This window comes from Coffea arabica, chromosome 6c (genome assembly GCF_036785885.1).
Source record: "Coffea arabica cultivar ET-39 chromosome 6c, Coffea Arabica ET-39 HiFi, whole genome shotgun sequence".
NCBI lineage: Eukaryota > Viridiplantae > Streptophyta > Magnoliopsida > Gentianales > Rubiaceae > Coffea > Coffea arabica.
In genome coordinates, this window is record NC_092320.1 from 15,793,099 (window position 1) to 15,810,701 (window position 17,603).

Genomic DNA, 17,603 nt, shown 5'->3' on the forward strand with positions numbered 1-17,603 from the left:
CAATGCGAAAACATGTGTTGTGCACTGGAATCAAACGCATTGTGAGCTTGGGAATTCGGATGTGCGGATAGGAGGTGCATCACAGTCTGCGAGTATCTGAAGAGCGGTATCTGATCCTGATGCACCAAGGAATGGTATCCAGAGAACCAACCGCCGGTTTGAGAGTACCTGCTATTCAATAACTATCGATTATACACGAATTCCAGAGAAAACGAGAGCACGACTAATATAGTGATTAATTGACGTATATGCAAAAAATTCTAACAAAAATTGAGAATAAAGAGAGAGAAGATTTTAAGAATGAATACGGACCTAGTGACTCCACGATAATTGGAGTCTGACCTTGCAAATCGGCTGCCAGACCTGGAAGTAAATGAAAAATACATTCACAATGTCAGGAATCATAAATTGAACAGTGAAGATTTTTCCAAAGAAGCACATATAATTTGAGCAGAAAAAAGGCAGAAGTATGAACTTTTTGGTTTTGTAGGCTTGGGTTGTTAGCTATCACCAAAGAAGAATGATACTCATTATCATGAAGTTGATCCTAGGCTGTTGATGAATATGAGAGGTGTACTCTAAAATAAAAGACTTAAAGACTAAGTTTTATAGATAACATTTAGAGGGAACTTGGAAATGTTACCGGAAAATTGAAGTTTTAGCAACAAAAGTTTGGGGCATCGGCAATTTGAGTCCCTAAAATTTGGATGAAAGCAAATTTAGTACCAAATGTTTCAATTTTCAAGTACATTTAGACCAATTGATTGGTTTTGAAAAATTATTACCGGAATTTGGTCATGTGAGTAGCACGTGCCAATGGCTGAATTTTGAAAAAAAAAAAGAAAGAAAGATAAAAATGTTGGTGGGCATAATTTATAATTAATGGGCACTAATTAGTCATATGCTGAGTAATTAGTCTAATTAAAGGGCACTAATTTTTAAGACTAATTACTCAGAGTATGACTTATTAGTACCCTTTAATTACATATTATGGCGGCCAAAAAATTTTAAAAATTTTATTTAAATTTAGCCGCCGGTACATGCTACTCACACAACCAGATTCCGGTAACAATTTACCAGAACCGGACAATTGGACTAAATGTATTAAAAATTGAAACATTTGGTACTAAATTTGTTTTCATCCAAACTTTAAAAACTAAAACTGCCGATATTCAAAATATTTAATACCAAAACTGTAATTTTCTCTAAAAACTAATAAAATCAAGCTTAACTTTATGGCAGAAGTAAGCTGTTTTTTTTTTTTTTTTAAAATTACCAAAAAAAAAAGAGTAAGCTTTTTTCTTTTCTTTTTTTTGGAAGGTGTACTTACCTTCTAACATGAGCGAGCACCTCCTCATCATCCATGTCTCTCATCATTCTCATTATGTCCTGGTAATGACTTGCCTACAATTTCATAAGTTCACATTTCAGAAATTAAAGCTCTCTCACTACTGTCACTTCATCATGCTTAATAATAGAGGAGGCATCAACGAATTGAAGAAGAAAGGATCAGACTCGGGAATATGCACTTAGTGATGCTATAAATAAACGAGGAAAATATGCACTTAAGCTAGGGAGAGCTAATATATATACTCCGGGTTCACTAAAACAAATGATCAGATAATCTTCTTATATACCACAAGATTTGAAGGAAAGACCTAATTCCAAGAGTTTCAAACCAAGAATTCTGATACAAAGCAGACACACGAAATCTGCACAAAACAAACACATGCGGAAACAATTGAGAAAGAGCTGCATATATAAATATACCGGGAAATTCAGTTTTGCTCTTGCTCCGGAGCACTTTAGAGTGACAATGTCATGAAGCCTTGCAGCCTCCTCTTCATCAGCATATCTACCTGCTCAAGATAAACTCTAGCCAGTATGAGCAACTAGCAATGATAAAACAGGCCCATTATTAAACAAAAAGAAAAGGAAAAACAAGAAATGAAGTTCAATTAATCCCTTGGCAGTTGGAGACTATAAATTGCTTTCACTCACCCAAATACACTGCAAAAAGACAGACAGGAAAAAGGGGTGAAAATGTTAGTATATAGGATATATATTTCTTGGCAATGCCAGCTAACATAATCTTCTTGTAACTGCATATTAGTCACAAGTCTCAAACTTTACCTGAGCGACCTCTCGTTTTGACATAGGCAAAGGAGGTATACACATGATCTTTGCCTCTGGCCCTACATTTTGGATTTCAAGTGTTAATAATGCCATCAAAATTTATCCTAAATCCATTTTTTCACGTACATTTTTGTCTCAAGTTAAAAAAAACTATGGATTTAGGATAAATCCATAGCTATTGTTCGTAATTAGCAGCTAGAATGAAAGATAATATATATGGCACTAACTTGTTCACTCCAATATAAGCTGAAGTAGGTCCCTTGACCAATGATGGTTTTGAACTTTCTCCCTGAGTTGATGCAACTACTGGGGCAATACTCTTCACTGAATTCTCAGCAGCAGATTGATTAGCCAAAGGGCTCCCATTAGCAGTTGAACTTGAAGTCATGACCCTAATTCATTTGGACAACATTGTTCAAAATGTCAAAATAAAAGCATATATCTTTACCGTAGTGGAATATCGGATATATGGTTTTAAGAAATTGGAACTATTCATAGTATTGACATAGAATCTATCTTTACTAGTTACTATTATTTCATTTCTGACCGGTAAATGTTGGTTAGCTAATTTATGGTACATAAGAAAAGTGCTAAATCGTGTTACTAAATAAAAGGTATTTAATTAATTTCTGTTTTCTCATAAGGACCTTAATAAGAATCATTGATTCTTGGCGAACAATAGGAGTTATAATGACAGGTAATGATTTTGAAAGATTACAACTAGTGAGGATATGTCAAGGTGCTTTTCACAGAAATTAATTAAGTTCAACTGCATGTACTGCAAAAAATTAGAGACAAATCAATGGGAAAATTAAAGCATCAAGAACTATATTTTCTAGGTTTCAAGGACTTGAGCAAAAAAAATAAATAATTATGTATGACGGTAAAGTTTTCGGAATTCAGTAATAGCGATAAATTTTGTAATTTATAAATAATAAAAAATTCAAGAAATAGGATGCATATGAAAACAAACAAATAAAAGGATTTCGAGCATGTAACAAAGTCACGGTAATTTAGCCCTATGTACTCAATCTATGTTGGAGAAACAACAAACTAAAGTTTAGTTTTCACATTTAAAAGGAAAAAAGAACAAAAATCTTTAGAAGAGGGAAGTAATAATAGTTGTGAATCAGCAAAACTTTCTTCAAAGGAATGAAGATAGTAAAACTCGAATGTCGTCACAAATTTTACATCACTGGGTTGGAATATCTAGATCCAAAACCTTTTCTTTCAATTATTTTTTTTTCAAAATAATCAATTACAAATGAGATATTTTGCCTCTAAATTACAAAATTTCCTTACCAATAGACCTCTAGGGTGTTACAGAGATAAACCAGACGTAGGCAAATATGCAAAAAGATTGGACCTGTAAAAAAAAGATAAACAATGAAATGAATCAAATGAAATTGGAGATACCTCTATAATGAAAGTTCCCAAGATATGACAAGAAACTAATTCAATCATGATTCCAAAATAATTAATAGGCCATCGAAGGTAACCGAACCTGTAAAAAAATTTAGACTGAACACTCACAAATTTTCAAGTATTAATGCTTGAAATAAAAAATTAGAAAATCTATCATACCTTAGATTTTGCAACAGGGAAAACTGTGCAATAAGTTGTTTATCTTCCTCCTTTGAACTAAAAACTCCTAAAAGATTTAAGCTAATAACTTCAAGGAGTGTTTGTAAATTGTCAGTATCTATAGTTTGTTACAAATTCAATAGCATCGCATTAAATGTAAATAATGACAGTTAGCTTATTTGGAAAAGAATTAATTACTTTACTTAGAAGCAGAAAAAGTGATTATGCTGACATATGTGCGGTATAGAAAATAGATGAAACTTTAATATATTTCAAGTGCACATTCGTGCCAGTTTCTGAAGAATATTGTAATGCGATCCCTCAAAATTTTTGTTTCGAAATTGAACTATTAGGATTCCAAGTTATGATGGAAATAGGTCTTACCAGTGATTTCCAGGGAGAAATTTGGCTCTAACTACGGCCAAGTATTTACAACCTATTAAAACCAAACTAAGCCACTTGTTATTTACGTACCAAGCACAAAACATTTGACAAGGATTTTGTCAAACAAAAAAAAAAAAAGAAATTGAAAAGAATTGGTTGAAGGGACTTTGATTTCATCTCTTTGATATAAAATAAACAAATATGCGTTCCTCCCAAAACTCAACATTTCAATTTTCAGATTTAACGAGCACATTTATGGTCAATTTGCAAGACCGGCTTGTTCGAATACTTCATTTTCTTGCGAACGTACTTCCAAGATAGGATGTGTGAAGCATGATTTTGATGTTTATAACCTTTTGTTCACTTAGTGTTACTGGTTTTTTGTTTGTATTTCCAAACCTGACATTTACTTGTGTGATTTTCTGTTTCCAAATTTTACGCCCTTTCCCAAAATTCTTTTTACTGATTTTTTGTTTGTTCTTCCAAAATGTTTACATTTATCTATGTTTTTTTTTAGTTTCTTATTTTTTTTAAGATTATTTTCTAATCCTAAGAAAACCTTAGACACTCCAACCTTTCTTTTGCTTTAAAAAGGAGGACAGATTCCCTAAACTTTTCTTGGAATACTAATACCATCTGCCTTTCTAAATCTATAAATAAACTTTTTTGTACCCTATTTGAATTTTGCAATGCAAATACATAGATGCATGATGGGCTTACGTCCCATAATCTGTTACTCTTAAAATACATAGATGCTATGCTTTTGAAATTAATTTGGTGCTTTGAAGAGGAGGCTGGTGTTGTGGATGCAGGAAGGTGGGAAGCACAAGTTAAAATGAGCTCACTAAACCTATGTCCGCAGCCAGAAACACCACATACTTGTCAAAAACAATTGTACATACAATCAAATTATAAGATAATCTGATATCTTTATAAGATATATAGTCCATAATCAAAGACTTTAACGTCATGATAGTTTCTTTTTCTTCGTGATCTGAATTCTTTAGCGGGAAAGGGAAGAAGGGGATTGTAGACGATAAAAACACGTACCATGTTGCGGAAACAAAGAGCAAAGACCATTTTTGACAAGCATACATTTCAAACGTCAAATCCAAATCGATCGGTTCCCATCAAACAATGCTCCGGCCAGTTGACCATAGTTTCGAATTCCTTCTCTCCTAACTCCGGATTTGCAGCGTTACATGTATCTATTTTGGTTCCCAGATTTTCCATTGCGTGATGATCAACTTGCTTAGTCTGCTGGCATTCCCAACAGTCAAAAGTCACTGGTACGTGCTTTGATCAGCTTAGAGTTACCATATTCCCTCCAAAAGAATTTCCACTGGGATTTGGTTCGTTAGAACTTTCATTGATACCATACTCACTTTTCTGGCCCTCATCGAAAAAGGAAGGGTTAACTGAAGACCCGGGGATGATATTGCAGCCTGGAGAAAAAGATGAGGTGGAGTTTTGATCTGTGACTTGCTTGTAAAAGATTTTTTCTGGAGATTGCTGGGATGGTTGTACTGACAGAAGCTGTTCAGGTTGCCGATTTTGGCCAGTACTACTATTAATCTGGCTTTGCCGAGTTGATTTCATCAGACCGTTTGCCACTATTTCAGTGTCCACTGAAGGGGAGAGCTAAGCTGTTGATCACCTACCCGTGTGTTGTACAAAATCAAAGAATATTGGGAAGCCAACAACACCACATTCTCACCAACAACAATTTTACATGCAATCATATTATAAAGATCACCTGATATCTTTTTTATATAGTCGACAATCAAAGACTAACATCATGACATTCTTTTTCTTTATGACCTGAGTTCTTTAGGAGGGGAACGAAAAGCAGGAAAGGGAAGAAGGGGAATGTAGGCGATAAAAACATGAACCATGTTACAAAAACAAGGAACAAAGACCATTTTTGCCAAGCATATCAAACGTCAAATCCAAATCGATCTGTTCCCATCAAATGATGCTCCGGCCAGTTGACCATAGTTTTGAATTCCTTCTCTCCTAACTCCAGACTTACAGCATTACTTGTATCTATTTTGGTTCCCTGGTTTTCCATTGCGTGATGATCAACTTGCTTAGTCTTCTGGCATTCCCCACTATCAAAAGTCGCAGGTGCGTCGATCAGCATAGAGTTTACCATGTTCCCTTCAAAAGAATTTCCACTGAGATTTAACTTACGTTGTCTAATACAAGTAAAAAGAAAAGCCTAGCAGAATTAGTTAACTATGAGAAATTAATAAGTTGTACCTTCTACATTACTGCTCCCCGATAGATTTTGCCATTTTTGGCTTTCAGACCCCGGATTGTATCCTGATGGAATGGTTTGCCAGTTACTATTGGATCCAAGTGCAGAACCGCTTCTTGAGAGCCTGAAAATCAGTTATTATATGAGATTCAATGAAAATTAAATGCAAATAGGCAATTTGACATGTATTAAGGGAGAGAAACTGTTTGTTTAGTGTGTGTCTGTATGTAATCGTATGTGAGGGGAGAAAAAGGAAGCCCTATGATAAAGAGGGGTGGCACTAGATATGCCTCCATACCTCGTGAAAGGTTACAATTTTTGAACCGTCACCAAAAAATGAAGAAAAAAATGAATTGATTGATAAATAGAATACTCTCTAGGCAAACAAGACTGCAGATTCTCAATGTAAAACCGATTTAAAAGAAGAGATGCAAACATGTTCCAATTGAAGCGCCTGTTGCTTGAGCTCCCATGAGAAGTCTCCCCATAAAGCTTCACCGGGAATGTTCTCGCTCCCGACCTTATAGGACCTCCAGTTCCCCTACAATTATCATTTGATTAACATTAGTTCACTAGATAATACCTATATGAAGCAAAGATTCTGATTATATTAATTTCTTTAGGACTAACCTAGTTACACTTGGTGGAGAAACCGAACTTGGTAGGGGAGTATGCGATCTCTCCGAGCAATTTTCATCGGTCCTGCTGACTAATGCGGTGGCAAGAAGAAGACTAGGTGTTGCCTTATTATTTTCTTTGTATCCAGGGGTGCCTGGACTTGCAACTTGAAGTTTTCTTTTGGGTTGGCCGTCACCTTCTTTTCTCCTTTGACTTGGACAGTTGGGCAGATTCTGTTTCAACAAGTCTATGATCTTCAGGGAACCCTTGTCCCTTTGATTGCTTGCTTCTGAGGATGGTTCTACCATCAGTAGACCACCAGTGAAATTTTCTTCCTTGGAGAGGTTCCTGGTGGTTTGTTGCCTTTCGTTGACATCCCTGGTACAGTGCTTCATCCCTTCTTGGAACACAAATGCCAGTGAATAGTCATCTTTTGCTGGGAAAATTTCATCGATAGCTTGTGATGTTGTTTGACTTGGAGGGTCATCTTCTTTGGGGTTCTCAATTGGGCTTTTTAGAAGTTGTTCAGATTGTAACTCTTTTGAAACGTTGGGAGCCGAAAGATTTTCAGTTACCTTGTTTGGCAAAAGTAGGCTAGGGGAAGAAAAATGGTTTGCACTGTCTGAACAGTTTTGCCCCTGTTTAGGAGCAAAATTGTTCAAAAGTTGCGAACACCCAAGATTTTCTGCCGGCGTTTGCATTTGGTTTACAACGTTAGAACCCGCATACAGCTGTTTTGCTGGATTCTGTAACAAAGAGTACTGTCCAGGGACAGAATTGCCCTGATCTTTTGAACCTGTAACATTTTCCATTGGCGATTGCAACAGGTTTACTGATTTTGATGAACTGGAATACATCTCTGTTGCAGAATTCCGCAGGAAAGATTGTTGTGGTCGAAAACTGTTCAAAAGTTTTGAAGCACCAGGATTTTCTTTTGAGGTTTGCAAGGGAATTATAGGAGACAGGCTTTGGTTTTGGCTGTGGTTTCTATTGAAGTTTGAAATTTGGAGAAAACCATGATTCAAGCTGGATCTATCTGAGGCTATAAATTGACCAAAGAAAAGACTATATTTTTTTCTCTCTGAATCAGATTCCATGCTCGGGATTGAAGTTGTCACAAGGCATAGATAACTCAATTTGGAAGCGTATATAAATGGCCAAGAACCATTAGATAATGGATAGAAGCTTACTCACTTACCATTTGTTAGAAAGTTTTATGCCAACATCCTGGCTTGACTAGTTTATTCAAGTTTAGAGGTTACATTCAGAAACCAATAATTATGTTGTTACCATTTATTGCGAGATTTTTGACATGAGAAAATATTGACTTTATGGAAAGTAGTTGCATTTCTGAGTAGGAACTGACAAATTAATTGATAGCTATTGTTCATCGCCCGTCAGGATTACACGACACAATGAAGGAAATAGTCACCATGATTTTTTTCGAACTGGAAATTGAGATGGATAATGTTGGCTACTAATGATAATATAAGCAGCATTGTGTGAATATATATATATATATATATATATATATATATATATATATATATATATATTCAAAAACTAAGTTTATTTTGGAGTCTACAATAACACTCTAAAAATAATACACACAAATTCAAATACATCTAAAAAAAATAAAAAAATAAATTATAACCTCTTTCTAATTTCATCCACTACTACCCATCACTGCCACCATCACCTCCCTCCTCCTCTCTCTTCCGTCTCCCTCTTCCTCCCTTTTCTTCCTCCTCTCCCTTTTCCTTCCCTCTCCACCTGACGCTAGAACCCTCCTCCCCATCCCCTTTCCTTTCCAATCGCGGCTAGAGAGTTGTAGTTGGACCCTTTGGTAGCGACTGGAAAGGGGAGGGGAAGGTGAGGGAGTTCCAGTCGGGGGAAGGAAGAGAAAGGGGGAAGGGAGAAAGAGAGAGGAAGGAAGAACAAAAGGGAGAAAGAGAGAGAGGGAGGAGAGAGAAAAAGGGAGGAGGTGGTGGCGATGGTGGTGGGTGTTATTATTTTTTTTTCAAAAAATGCCCAAAAAATTTTAAATTCTAAGCATGCCCAAAATATATTCTAAAAAAATATCTCCAAAAATACTCTAAAAAACATCTAACTATCTATAATAAATTTTTTTTCACATATACCACTACATCCCCTTAAATACCTAATCTATACGGAGCCATTTCTTAAGACTAAATAGAAATCAAATTTACCATTATGTTTCGCTTTTAAGGAAAAGTCTTTTCGGCTTCTTTTCCTCCAAAAAATAGGGTTAACTCATGATTTTCTGTTAAAGTGGCTGAGAACCATGCAGATAACCATTCTAAGCCAAGTTATCAGTTTACCAAACTTACAAAATTTCAAGCAACTATGCAAGAATAAAAGTACTTTGCAATACATATACATACATACAATATACACACACACACACATACCCATACATATATATATATGCATATACATACATAAATACATACGTATCTACATATGTATGTATGTATTATAGACATATACATACACATATATACATATATATATACATACACACATGCACACACCCATATTTATATATATGTAAATATGTACATACATGTGTATATGTACATATATACATATATATGTACATATATGTAGATATATGTACATATATATATGTAAATATGTACATACATGTATATATGTACGTATATACATATCTAAGTATATGTAGATATAAATAAATATATATGTACATATAGATATACATATAACAAAAGTACTGTGCAATACATATACATACATACAATACACACACACATATGCATATACATACATACATACATACATACATAGAAACATATATATATCTATATTTATGTATGTATATATACATACACACACACATATATGTATGCATAAATATATATATACAAAAATATGTATATATATGCATATATGTACATGTATACATACACATATATATTGATATAATATTTATGTATATATATGTATATGTGTGTGTGTATTTATATATGTATATCAATATATACATATGTATATGTGTAATATATATATGTATGTATATCTGTGTGTGTGTATATATTTGTACACATGCACACATGCACACATATATACATACATGTATATATGTAGATATAAATATATATGTACATATAGATATACATATAACAAAAGTACTGTGCAATACATATACATACATACAATACACACACACATATGCATATACATACAGACATACAAACATACAAACATATATATATATATATATATATATATATATATATATATATTTATGTATGTATATATACATACACACACACACATCTATGTATGTATATATATATGTATATATATACATATATGTACATGTATACATACACATATATATTGATATAATATATATATATATATGTATATGTGTGTGTATGTATATATGTATATCAATATATACATATGTATATGTGTAATATATATATATATATATGTATGTATATGTGTGTGTGTATTTGTACACATGCACACATACACATATATATACACACATACATATATATATATGTATGTATGTATGTATGTATGTATATACGTACATATATATGTGTGTGTACATTTGTTTGTGTATATGTATGTACATTTGTGTGTGTATATGTATATAGATATATATATATATGTAAGTTTATCTATATATATATGTATATATGTACGTATGTGTGTGTATGTATATAGATACATACATACATATTTACATATGCATATATATATATGTATGTGTGTGTACATATATATATGTATATATGTGTGTGTATAGATATACACACATATGTATACATATGTACATGTGTATACTGTACATATATACATATATACATATGCACACACACATATATATTTATATATATTTACATACATATATAAATACATACATATACATATATGTGTGCATGTATGTATATGTATATGTACACACACACACACACACATATATATATACGTACATATATATATGTATGTATGTGTGTATATTTGTGTGTATGTATTCTTTATATATATGTGTGTGTGTGTGTATATTCTTTTTTAGGCACAAAATTAGGTTTTTCTTTTGCTTTTGCAAATTTGACAGAATATCTACAAATGAAAACTTCTAGAAAGTTTGCACATACATATATATATGTATGTACAAATTTGTAATATATACAAATGAAAAAATCTACAAATTTGCACATACATATATATATATATATATATGTATGTATGTATGTATATACGTACATATATATATGTGTGTACATTTGTGTGTGTATATGTATGTACATTTGTGTGTGTATATGTATATATATATATATGTAAGTTTATCTATATATATATGTATATATGTACGTATGTGTGTGTGTATGTATATAGATACATACATACATATTTACATATGCATATATATATATGTATGTGTGTGTACATATATATATGTATATATGTGTGTGTATAGATATACACACATATGTATACATATGTACATGTGTATACTGTACATATATACATATATACATATGCACACACACATATATATGTATATATATTTACATACATATATAAATACATACATATACATATATGTGTGCATGTATGTATATGTGTATGTACACACACACACACATATATTCTTTATATATATGTGTGTGTGTGTGTATATTCTTTTTTAGGCACAAAATTAGGTTTTTCTTTTGCTTTTGCAAATTTGACAGATTATCTACAAATGAAAACTTTTACATGGATCTTTACAAGTGGTAGCTTTTAAGGTGATGATACTTCAGAACTGGGAAAGTAGTTTAAGTAGCTACATTAAATTTACTTACAACCCTATTTTACGAATTAAAGCAAAAATTAAAGAACTTCAGATAGATGTTTTTCCTATTTGTATAGTAATGATACATTTGAAAATTTTGTCCAAAAACATTATATTTTCCTCAATTCTCTACCTATTCTTAGACATTTAGTCACTTTTTTTTTTTAAATTTCTTTTCTAAGTGAAAGGTATTGAATTCAATATCTACTACTTACAATCTATCTCTCTTCTCCTTATCATTTAACCCAAACCAACCCTCCCCTAACATTTGGTCACTTAATGCACATATCAATATATATATATTTATTTTGGTCTATATCTAAAATGCATTTAATCAAGAATTGCAGTTATCTATATCATACTTCCATTTTTTAGCTGAATCACGTGCATAAAAGTATAAGCATTCACGTTCTTTCATGTTATTACTCTTTATCTGTTTGCTTTTGAATTTGGTTAATCAAATCAACAATTATTCTTGAATCCTTTAAGTAGGTTTCCTAGCTTAGTTTTATGAGAAATATCAAACGTATCTTTTTTTTTCCATCACTTTCATTGGAGTTAATTTGCTCATTTGACGTTTTGTGCACAGTTACACTTCTTATGTATAGACCCATAATTAGCTTATAAAAGTTCTAAAAACCTCTTTCTAATGTAAGATCTAAGGTCATAACATAGACTGGTATATTTGCACATTCAACCTACTTTTGACAATTTATAAATTTGAAAACTGTGACTTTCTTAAATTTGAGCTTATAGATTAGAGAGCTTATACATGCTTTTTCCTTGTTCCAAATATTAAAAGATTATTCTACAATTAGTCTTGAATTGATATAGTTGTGCATCACTTTTATTGTACTGTTTCATTTTAATAATTGTATTGCACCAATGATATATTATATAGCATAGGAAAAGAGGTTGTTATGAAAATAATGAAAATGTAAGATCACAGTCTGCTGATACTCAAATATATAAAGGAGACCATCCATAGGTGAATCAATAGTTTTGCTTTGGGACAATTTATGTTGTTTTGTTTTGATTTTTACCATCACAAATTACATTACAATGAATTATACAATATAACAAAAATCTTAGACTACATTGTACTTGCACCCAAAAGCAACTAAGTCTCGCCATAATTAATATTTAAAGAGTAGTAGCGAATAGAAAACTAGAATTGAAACAATGTACTCCCTCTATCCCAATAAGTTTGTTACTTTTGGGGAATTGTGTTTTTTTTTTTTATCAACGATGGTCAAAGAGTGAAGGAATTGTGTTTGCTTTCCATTTCTAACCTTCGCTTAATGGTGGGAAAATGTGCAAGTTTAAAACCATTTGAATAATTGAAACTACATGTGGGGCCAATATATTATCATTTGTACCTAAATATCCATACAATTAGGCATGTTCTAGTACGCTCCTGACTCATCTAAATGTTAGTACTAGCCACATGCTATATAAACATATTTCCTGAATATATATTGCAAAGAGAATGTGGGACCTATAACGTTATTTAAAGATCTTTTGTGCAAGTGCATGAAGGGTAAAAATTGGAATGAGTTACAAATTATTTGCCAAATTTGGTAAGATGACATAATTTTGGTACATGTCGAAAAGAAAAGTATGATAATTTTAATGGGACGGAGGAGTAGTATTTAATTTCAAGCATTCAATTTCAAGATTCTTTTAAGGCTTGTGTTTTGGTTAAAGCACCTGAGTAATGAGAATAGAAAAGAATTAATAAAAACTTTGTGGTGGGAAAAGTAGTAAATAACTAATTAAATGGCATCCTTTATTTTGATTTAAAGCATTCCATAATTAAGATGCTTGGATAATCTTTTGATTAATTAACCATCATTTCTTTTAGTAGTTATCATATTAAATATACTTCACTAAGTTCTTGATTTTTGCTATACTTATCCAAAGGGTGGAATGAACATTTTTTCTTGTAAAGTGAAAGGTTTTATGTCCAAAATCTCCTATTTGCAATCCCTTCTAATTTATCACCTAATCTAATCCTCCCCCAAGAGTAGAACGATTTGATCCAACATCAAGTTGAAGAGAAAGGTAGAAAATGCAATGGCATTTATCCAACTTTGATTGAAGAAAAGCCCAATTAAGAACAACAAAATTTTGGCCCAAAAAAAAAAAAGAAGATGAAAGAAACAAAGAACAATAAGCCATTTAATAAGTCAATATTATCTGGGTTGGTCCCAGTGTAAAGTATCTCAAATCATGCCGCAAAGTTCTCGATTTTTCTATACAAAAGCAAATCAATCCATTGCAAGAACCTAAGATGTCATATGGATCTTCTTTAATGGTAGAATCAAGCACAAGCTGCTCAACAACTTCAATAGAGGAAATGCCATTGAGCAAAGAGTGAAGAGAAAAGGTTGAAAGGCTATCAATATTGTCTTCACTGGCCTGTAAAACCAGTTTAGTTAGAGCATGTTTGGGATGTCTAGATGAATTTTTGAGATGGTTTTTGATGAAGTTGCGCTTGAGATCAGAGAAAGCCATCATTTACAAACACACTGGAATTGTCCCAGTGACTTTATGGGCGGTCAGGAGAGGATTCCAATAATGATTTCTTGGGGTAAATCAGGCACTGGCATAGAAATTGGACGGAATCCTGTTCTGGTGGATGAGCCACGGACTGGTCTTCAGTGGCCATAGGCGGTATCATGGTATGTTTTCTACTTTGATATTCCAGGCTTTTATTAACAAGTTTATCAAACAATTTTTTTAAACGTTTAGATTATAAGCTAATTGCAATTTAACCCGCTAACCATTCATGCAGTCACCAATACACATTTTGTTCTTTTATAAGCATCATAATCTTGTTAAATCTACACTAATAACAAAATTAAATCACATCAAACATACACAGACATATTGAAGGATCAATATCTAAAGAATTAATAAAAGAAAACACACTATGGATGCAGTCATTATTGAGTGATCAATACACTTACAAATTTTCATTTTTTTTTTTACATTTCGCTTACACTATTAATATTTAGTACGTTATCTAAATTGTATAAATTCTATTAGTTTGATGACAATTTCAAGAAAATGTTTAATTGGCAAATTACCAACATATGTCAATTAATAAATATACCGTACAAGGAAACTTAATATTTTTTATTACAAAATAAACATATCTTAAAGAGATCTTTTGCAGAAGTGGTACAAATTATTGGCTAGTTAAAGAAAAAAAAAGTTAAAATAGGGGTATTCCCTTTTGTAGAAGACGTTTCGGTATGAATAGCAGCATCTACAAAATAATGGGGGCAGAGGGCTACCCGGCCCATACCCAAATATAAATTGTAAAATTCGTTTGATATAATTAGTATTTGGATTAATCTTATACACACTGTCAATGTATACACTATCACCATTAGATATATGACACATGTGCAACATTTATTCATGTGTTGTTCATCTAACCATAATAGTGTATACACTGATAATGTATATAAAATTTACTCTTAATATTTAGAGTAGTGGCACAAAGTAGTGGCAGTACAAAGTGGTGGCACAGGTCTAAATTGGATTGATTTATCATTGTTGGAAGAAATATTTGGGAGAGAAAAGTTTATTGAATCCATAATTTCTACAACAATATAGTGCCTATATATAGGCATATAGGGTGAATTTAGACTAATATTATACAAGGTAAGTCCCTAATTATGATCCTAATTGATCCTAATTGTGATCCTAACTGATGCTAATTAATACAAGATAATATCCTAATTTGTGATCTTAATTGATGCTAATATTATTGACATTAACATCCCCCCTCAAACTCAAGATGGTTGCAAGGAAACCAACTGGAGTTTGCACACGAGATCATGAAAGCAACCAGGAGATTGCGCTTTTGTGTAGAGATCAGCAATTTAATCCAATGAACGAACTGGTGATAGACTCAAAATACCATGAACAAGGTATTGTTGCACAAAATGACAATAAATTTTGATATGTTTGGTGTGCTCATAGAAACATTATTATGTGCGATCTCGATAGCACTTTGGTTATCACAATAAATAGTAATGGGAGAAAAATGAGGAACACCCATATTTTCAAGTAACCAACGAAGCCAAATTAACTCCTGAGAAGTATTAGCTAAAGCTCGATATTCAACTTCAAAACTAGAGCGGGCAGTGATTGATTGCTTCTTGCTATGCCAGGAAATTAAAGAATCACCCAGAAAGAAACAAAATCCGGTAGCGGAACGATGATCAGTAGGACCGCCAACCCAATCAGCATCAGAGTAGGCACGGAGTTCAAGAAACTAATGGGCCGAAAAATGAAGTCCATCAATAAGGGTGCCTTTGACATAGCGAAGAATTCTAAGAACTACAGCATAGTAAGCAGAACGAGGAGCGCTCATGAATTGGCTGACGATATGAACGGCATAAACAATATCAGGTCGGGTAACAGTCAGATAGATAAGACTACCAACTAGACGACGATGTCGCATAGGATCATCCAGTAATATGCTATCCATAGGAGTAAGATGAGTATTTGCCTCAATAGGAGTAGAGGCAACTTTGCTATCTGTTAAACCAGTAGAGGCCAAGAAATCAGAAGCATATTATGATTGGGATAAGTAGTAGCCATTGGTATTCGAAGACACCTCAAGACCCAGGAAATAATTAAGAAATCCAAGATATTTCATTTCAAATTGTTGACTCAGAGATTGATTGAGTTGTTGAATCCCTTCCAAATTATCACCAGTGATAACCATATCATCAACATAGAGAAGTAACAAGGTAGTACCAGTTGTTATGCGGCGTAGAAAAAGGGCAAAATCATGAGGACTAGACGCAAAGGCCAGTTGAATAAATATTGAACTAAACTTGACAAACCAGACTCGAGGAGCTTGCTTAAATCCATACAAGGTCCGACGAAAACGACAAACTTTGTGAGAGGGATATGGGAAACCAGGAGGTGGTTTTATATAAACTTCATCAGTAAGATCACCATTAAGAAATGCATTCTTCACATCCATTTAAAAGAGAGACTAGTACCAAATAGCAACAACAGCAATAAAAGTATGAACAGTTATGAGACGAGCAACTGGAGCAAAAGTTTCCTCATAATCAATACCATACTCCTGACTGTAGCCTTTAGCAACAAGACGAGTATTGTAACATTCAACAGATCCATTAGAGTGAGTTTTAATTTTGTAAACCCACTTACAACCAATAGCAGTTTTGCCAGGAGGCAAATTGACCAAGTCCTAAGTATGAGTTTTGATCAAAACATCTAACTCTTCTTGCATAGTTTTCTGCCACAATGGATTATAAGAAGTTTCGAGAAAGAAAATAGAATTATGTAAAGTAGTTAAAGCAGAGAAACAGTGGTAATCACGAAGATAGGCTGGTTGAGTTCTTACCCGAGAGGGATACTATGGAGGAGGAGCAGGTGATGGATCCACTGAAGAAGGCAACTCATCAGAAGGCATAGAGGACTGTTCTGGACTGGCAAAGTAGATTTATTGGAATCACACTCAAGATTTGAGAGACATTCAGAAAATAGGTCAATAGAAGGATTAGTAAAGTGTGGTGGTAGGAAAGAGAATGGTAAAGTAGTTTAAGGGATAGCAGAAAAGAATTTATGTTCCTAAAAATTAAAATGTGAGAAATACGTAACCTACGAGAAATGGGATCATAACATCTATAGCCTTTATGAGCAATACCATACCCAAGAAAACAACAAAGATAAGCACGAGGTTGTAATTTGGATCGTTCATGAGGATGAAGAAGTACAAAACATACACAT

At 32.9% G+C, this 17,603-nt stretch overlaps 1 pseudogene; it reads right to left on the bottom strand.

The window, feature by feature from the left end:
- Positions 1–15,715: 15,715 nt before the first annotated feature.
- LOC113693020 (uncharacterized mitochondrial protein AtMg00810-like) lies at positions 15,716–16,830 on the bottom strand (annotated as a pseudogene).
- Positions 16,831–17,603: the final 773 nt, after the last annotated feature.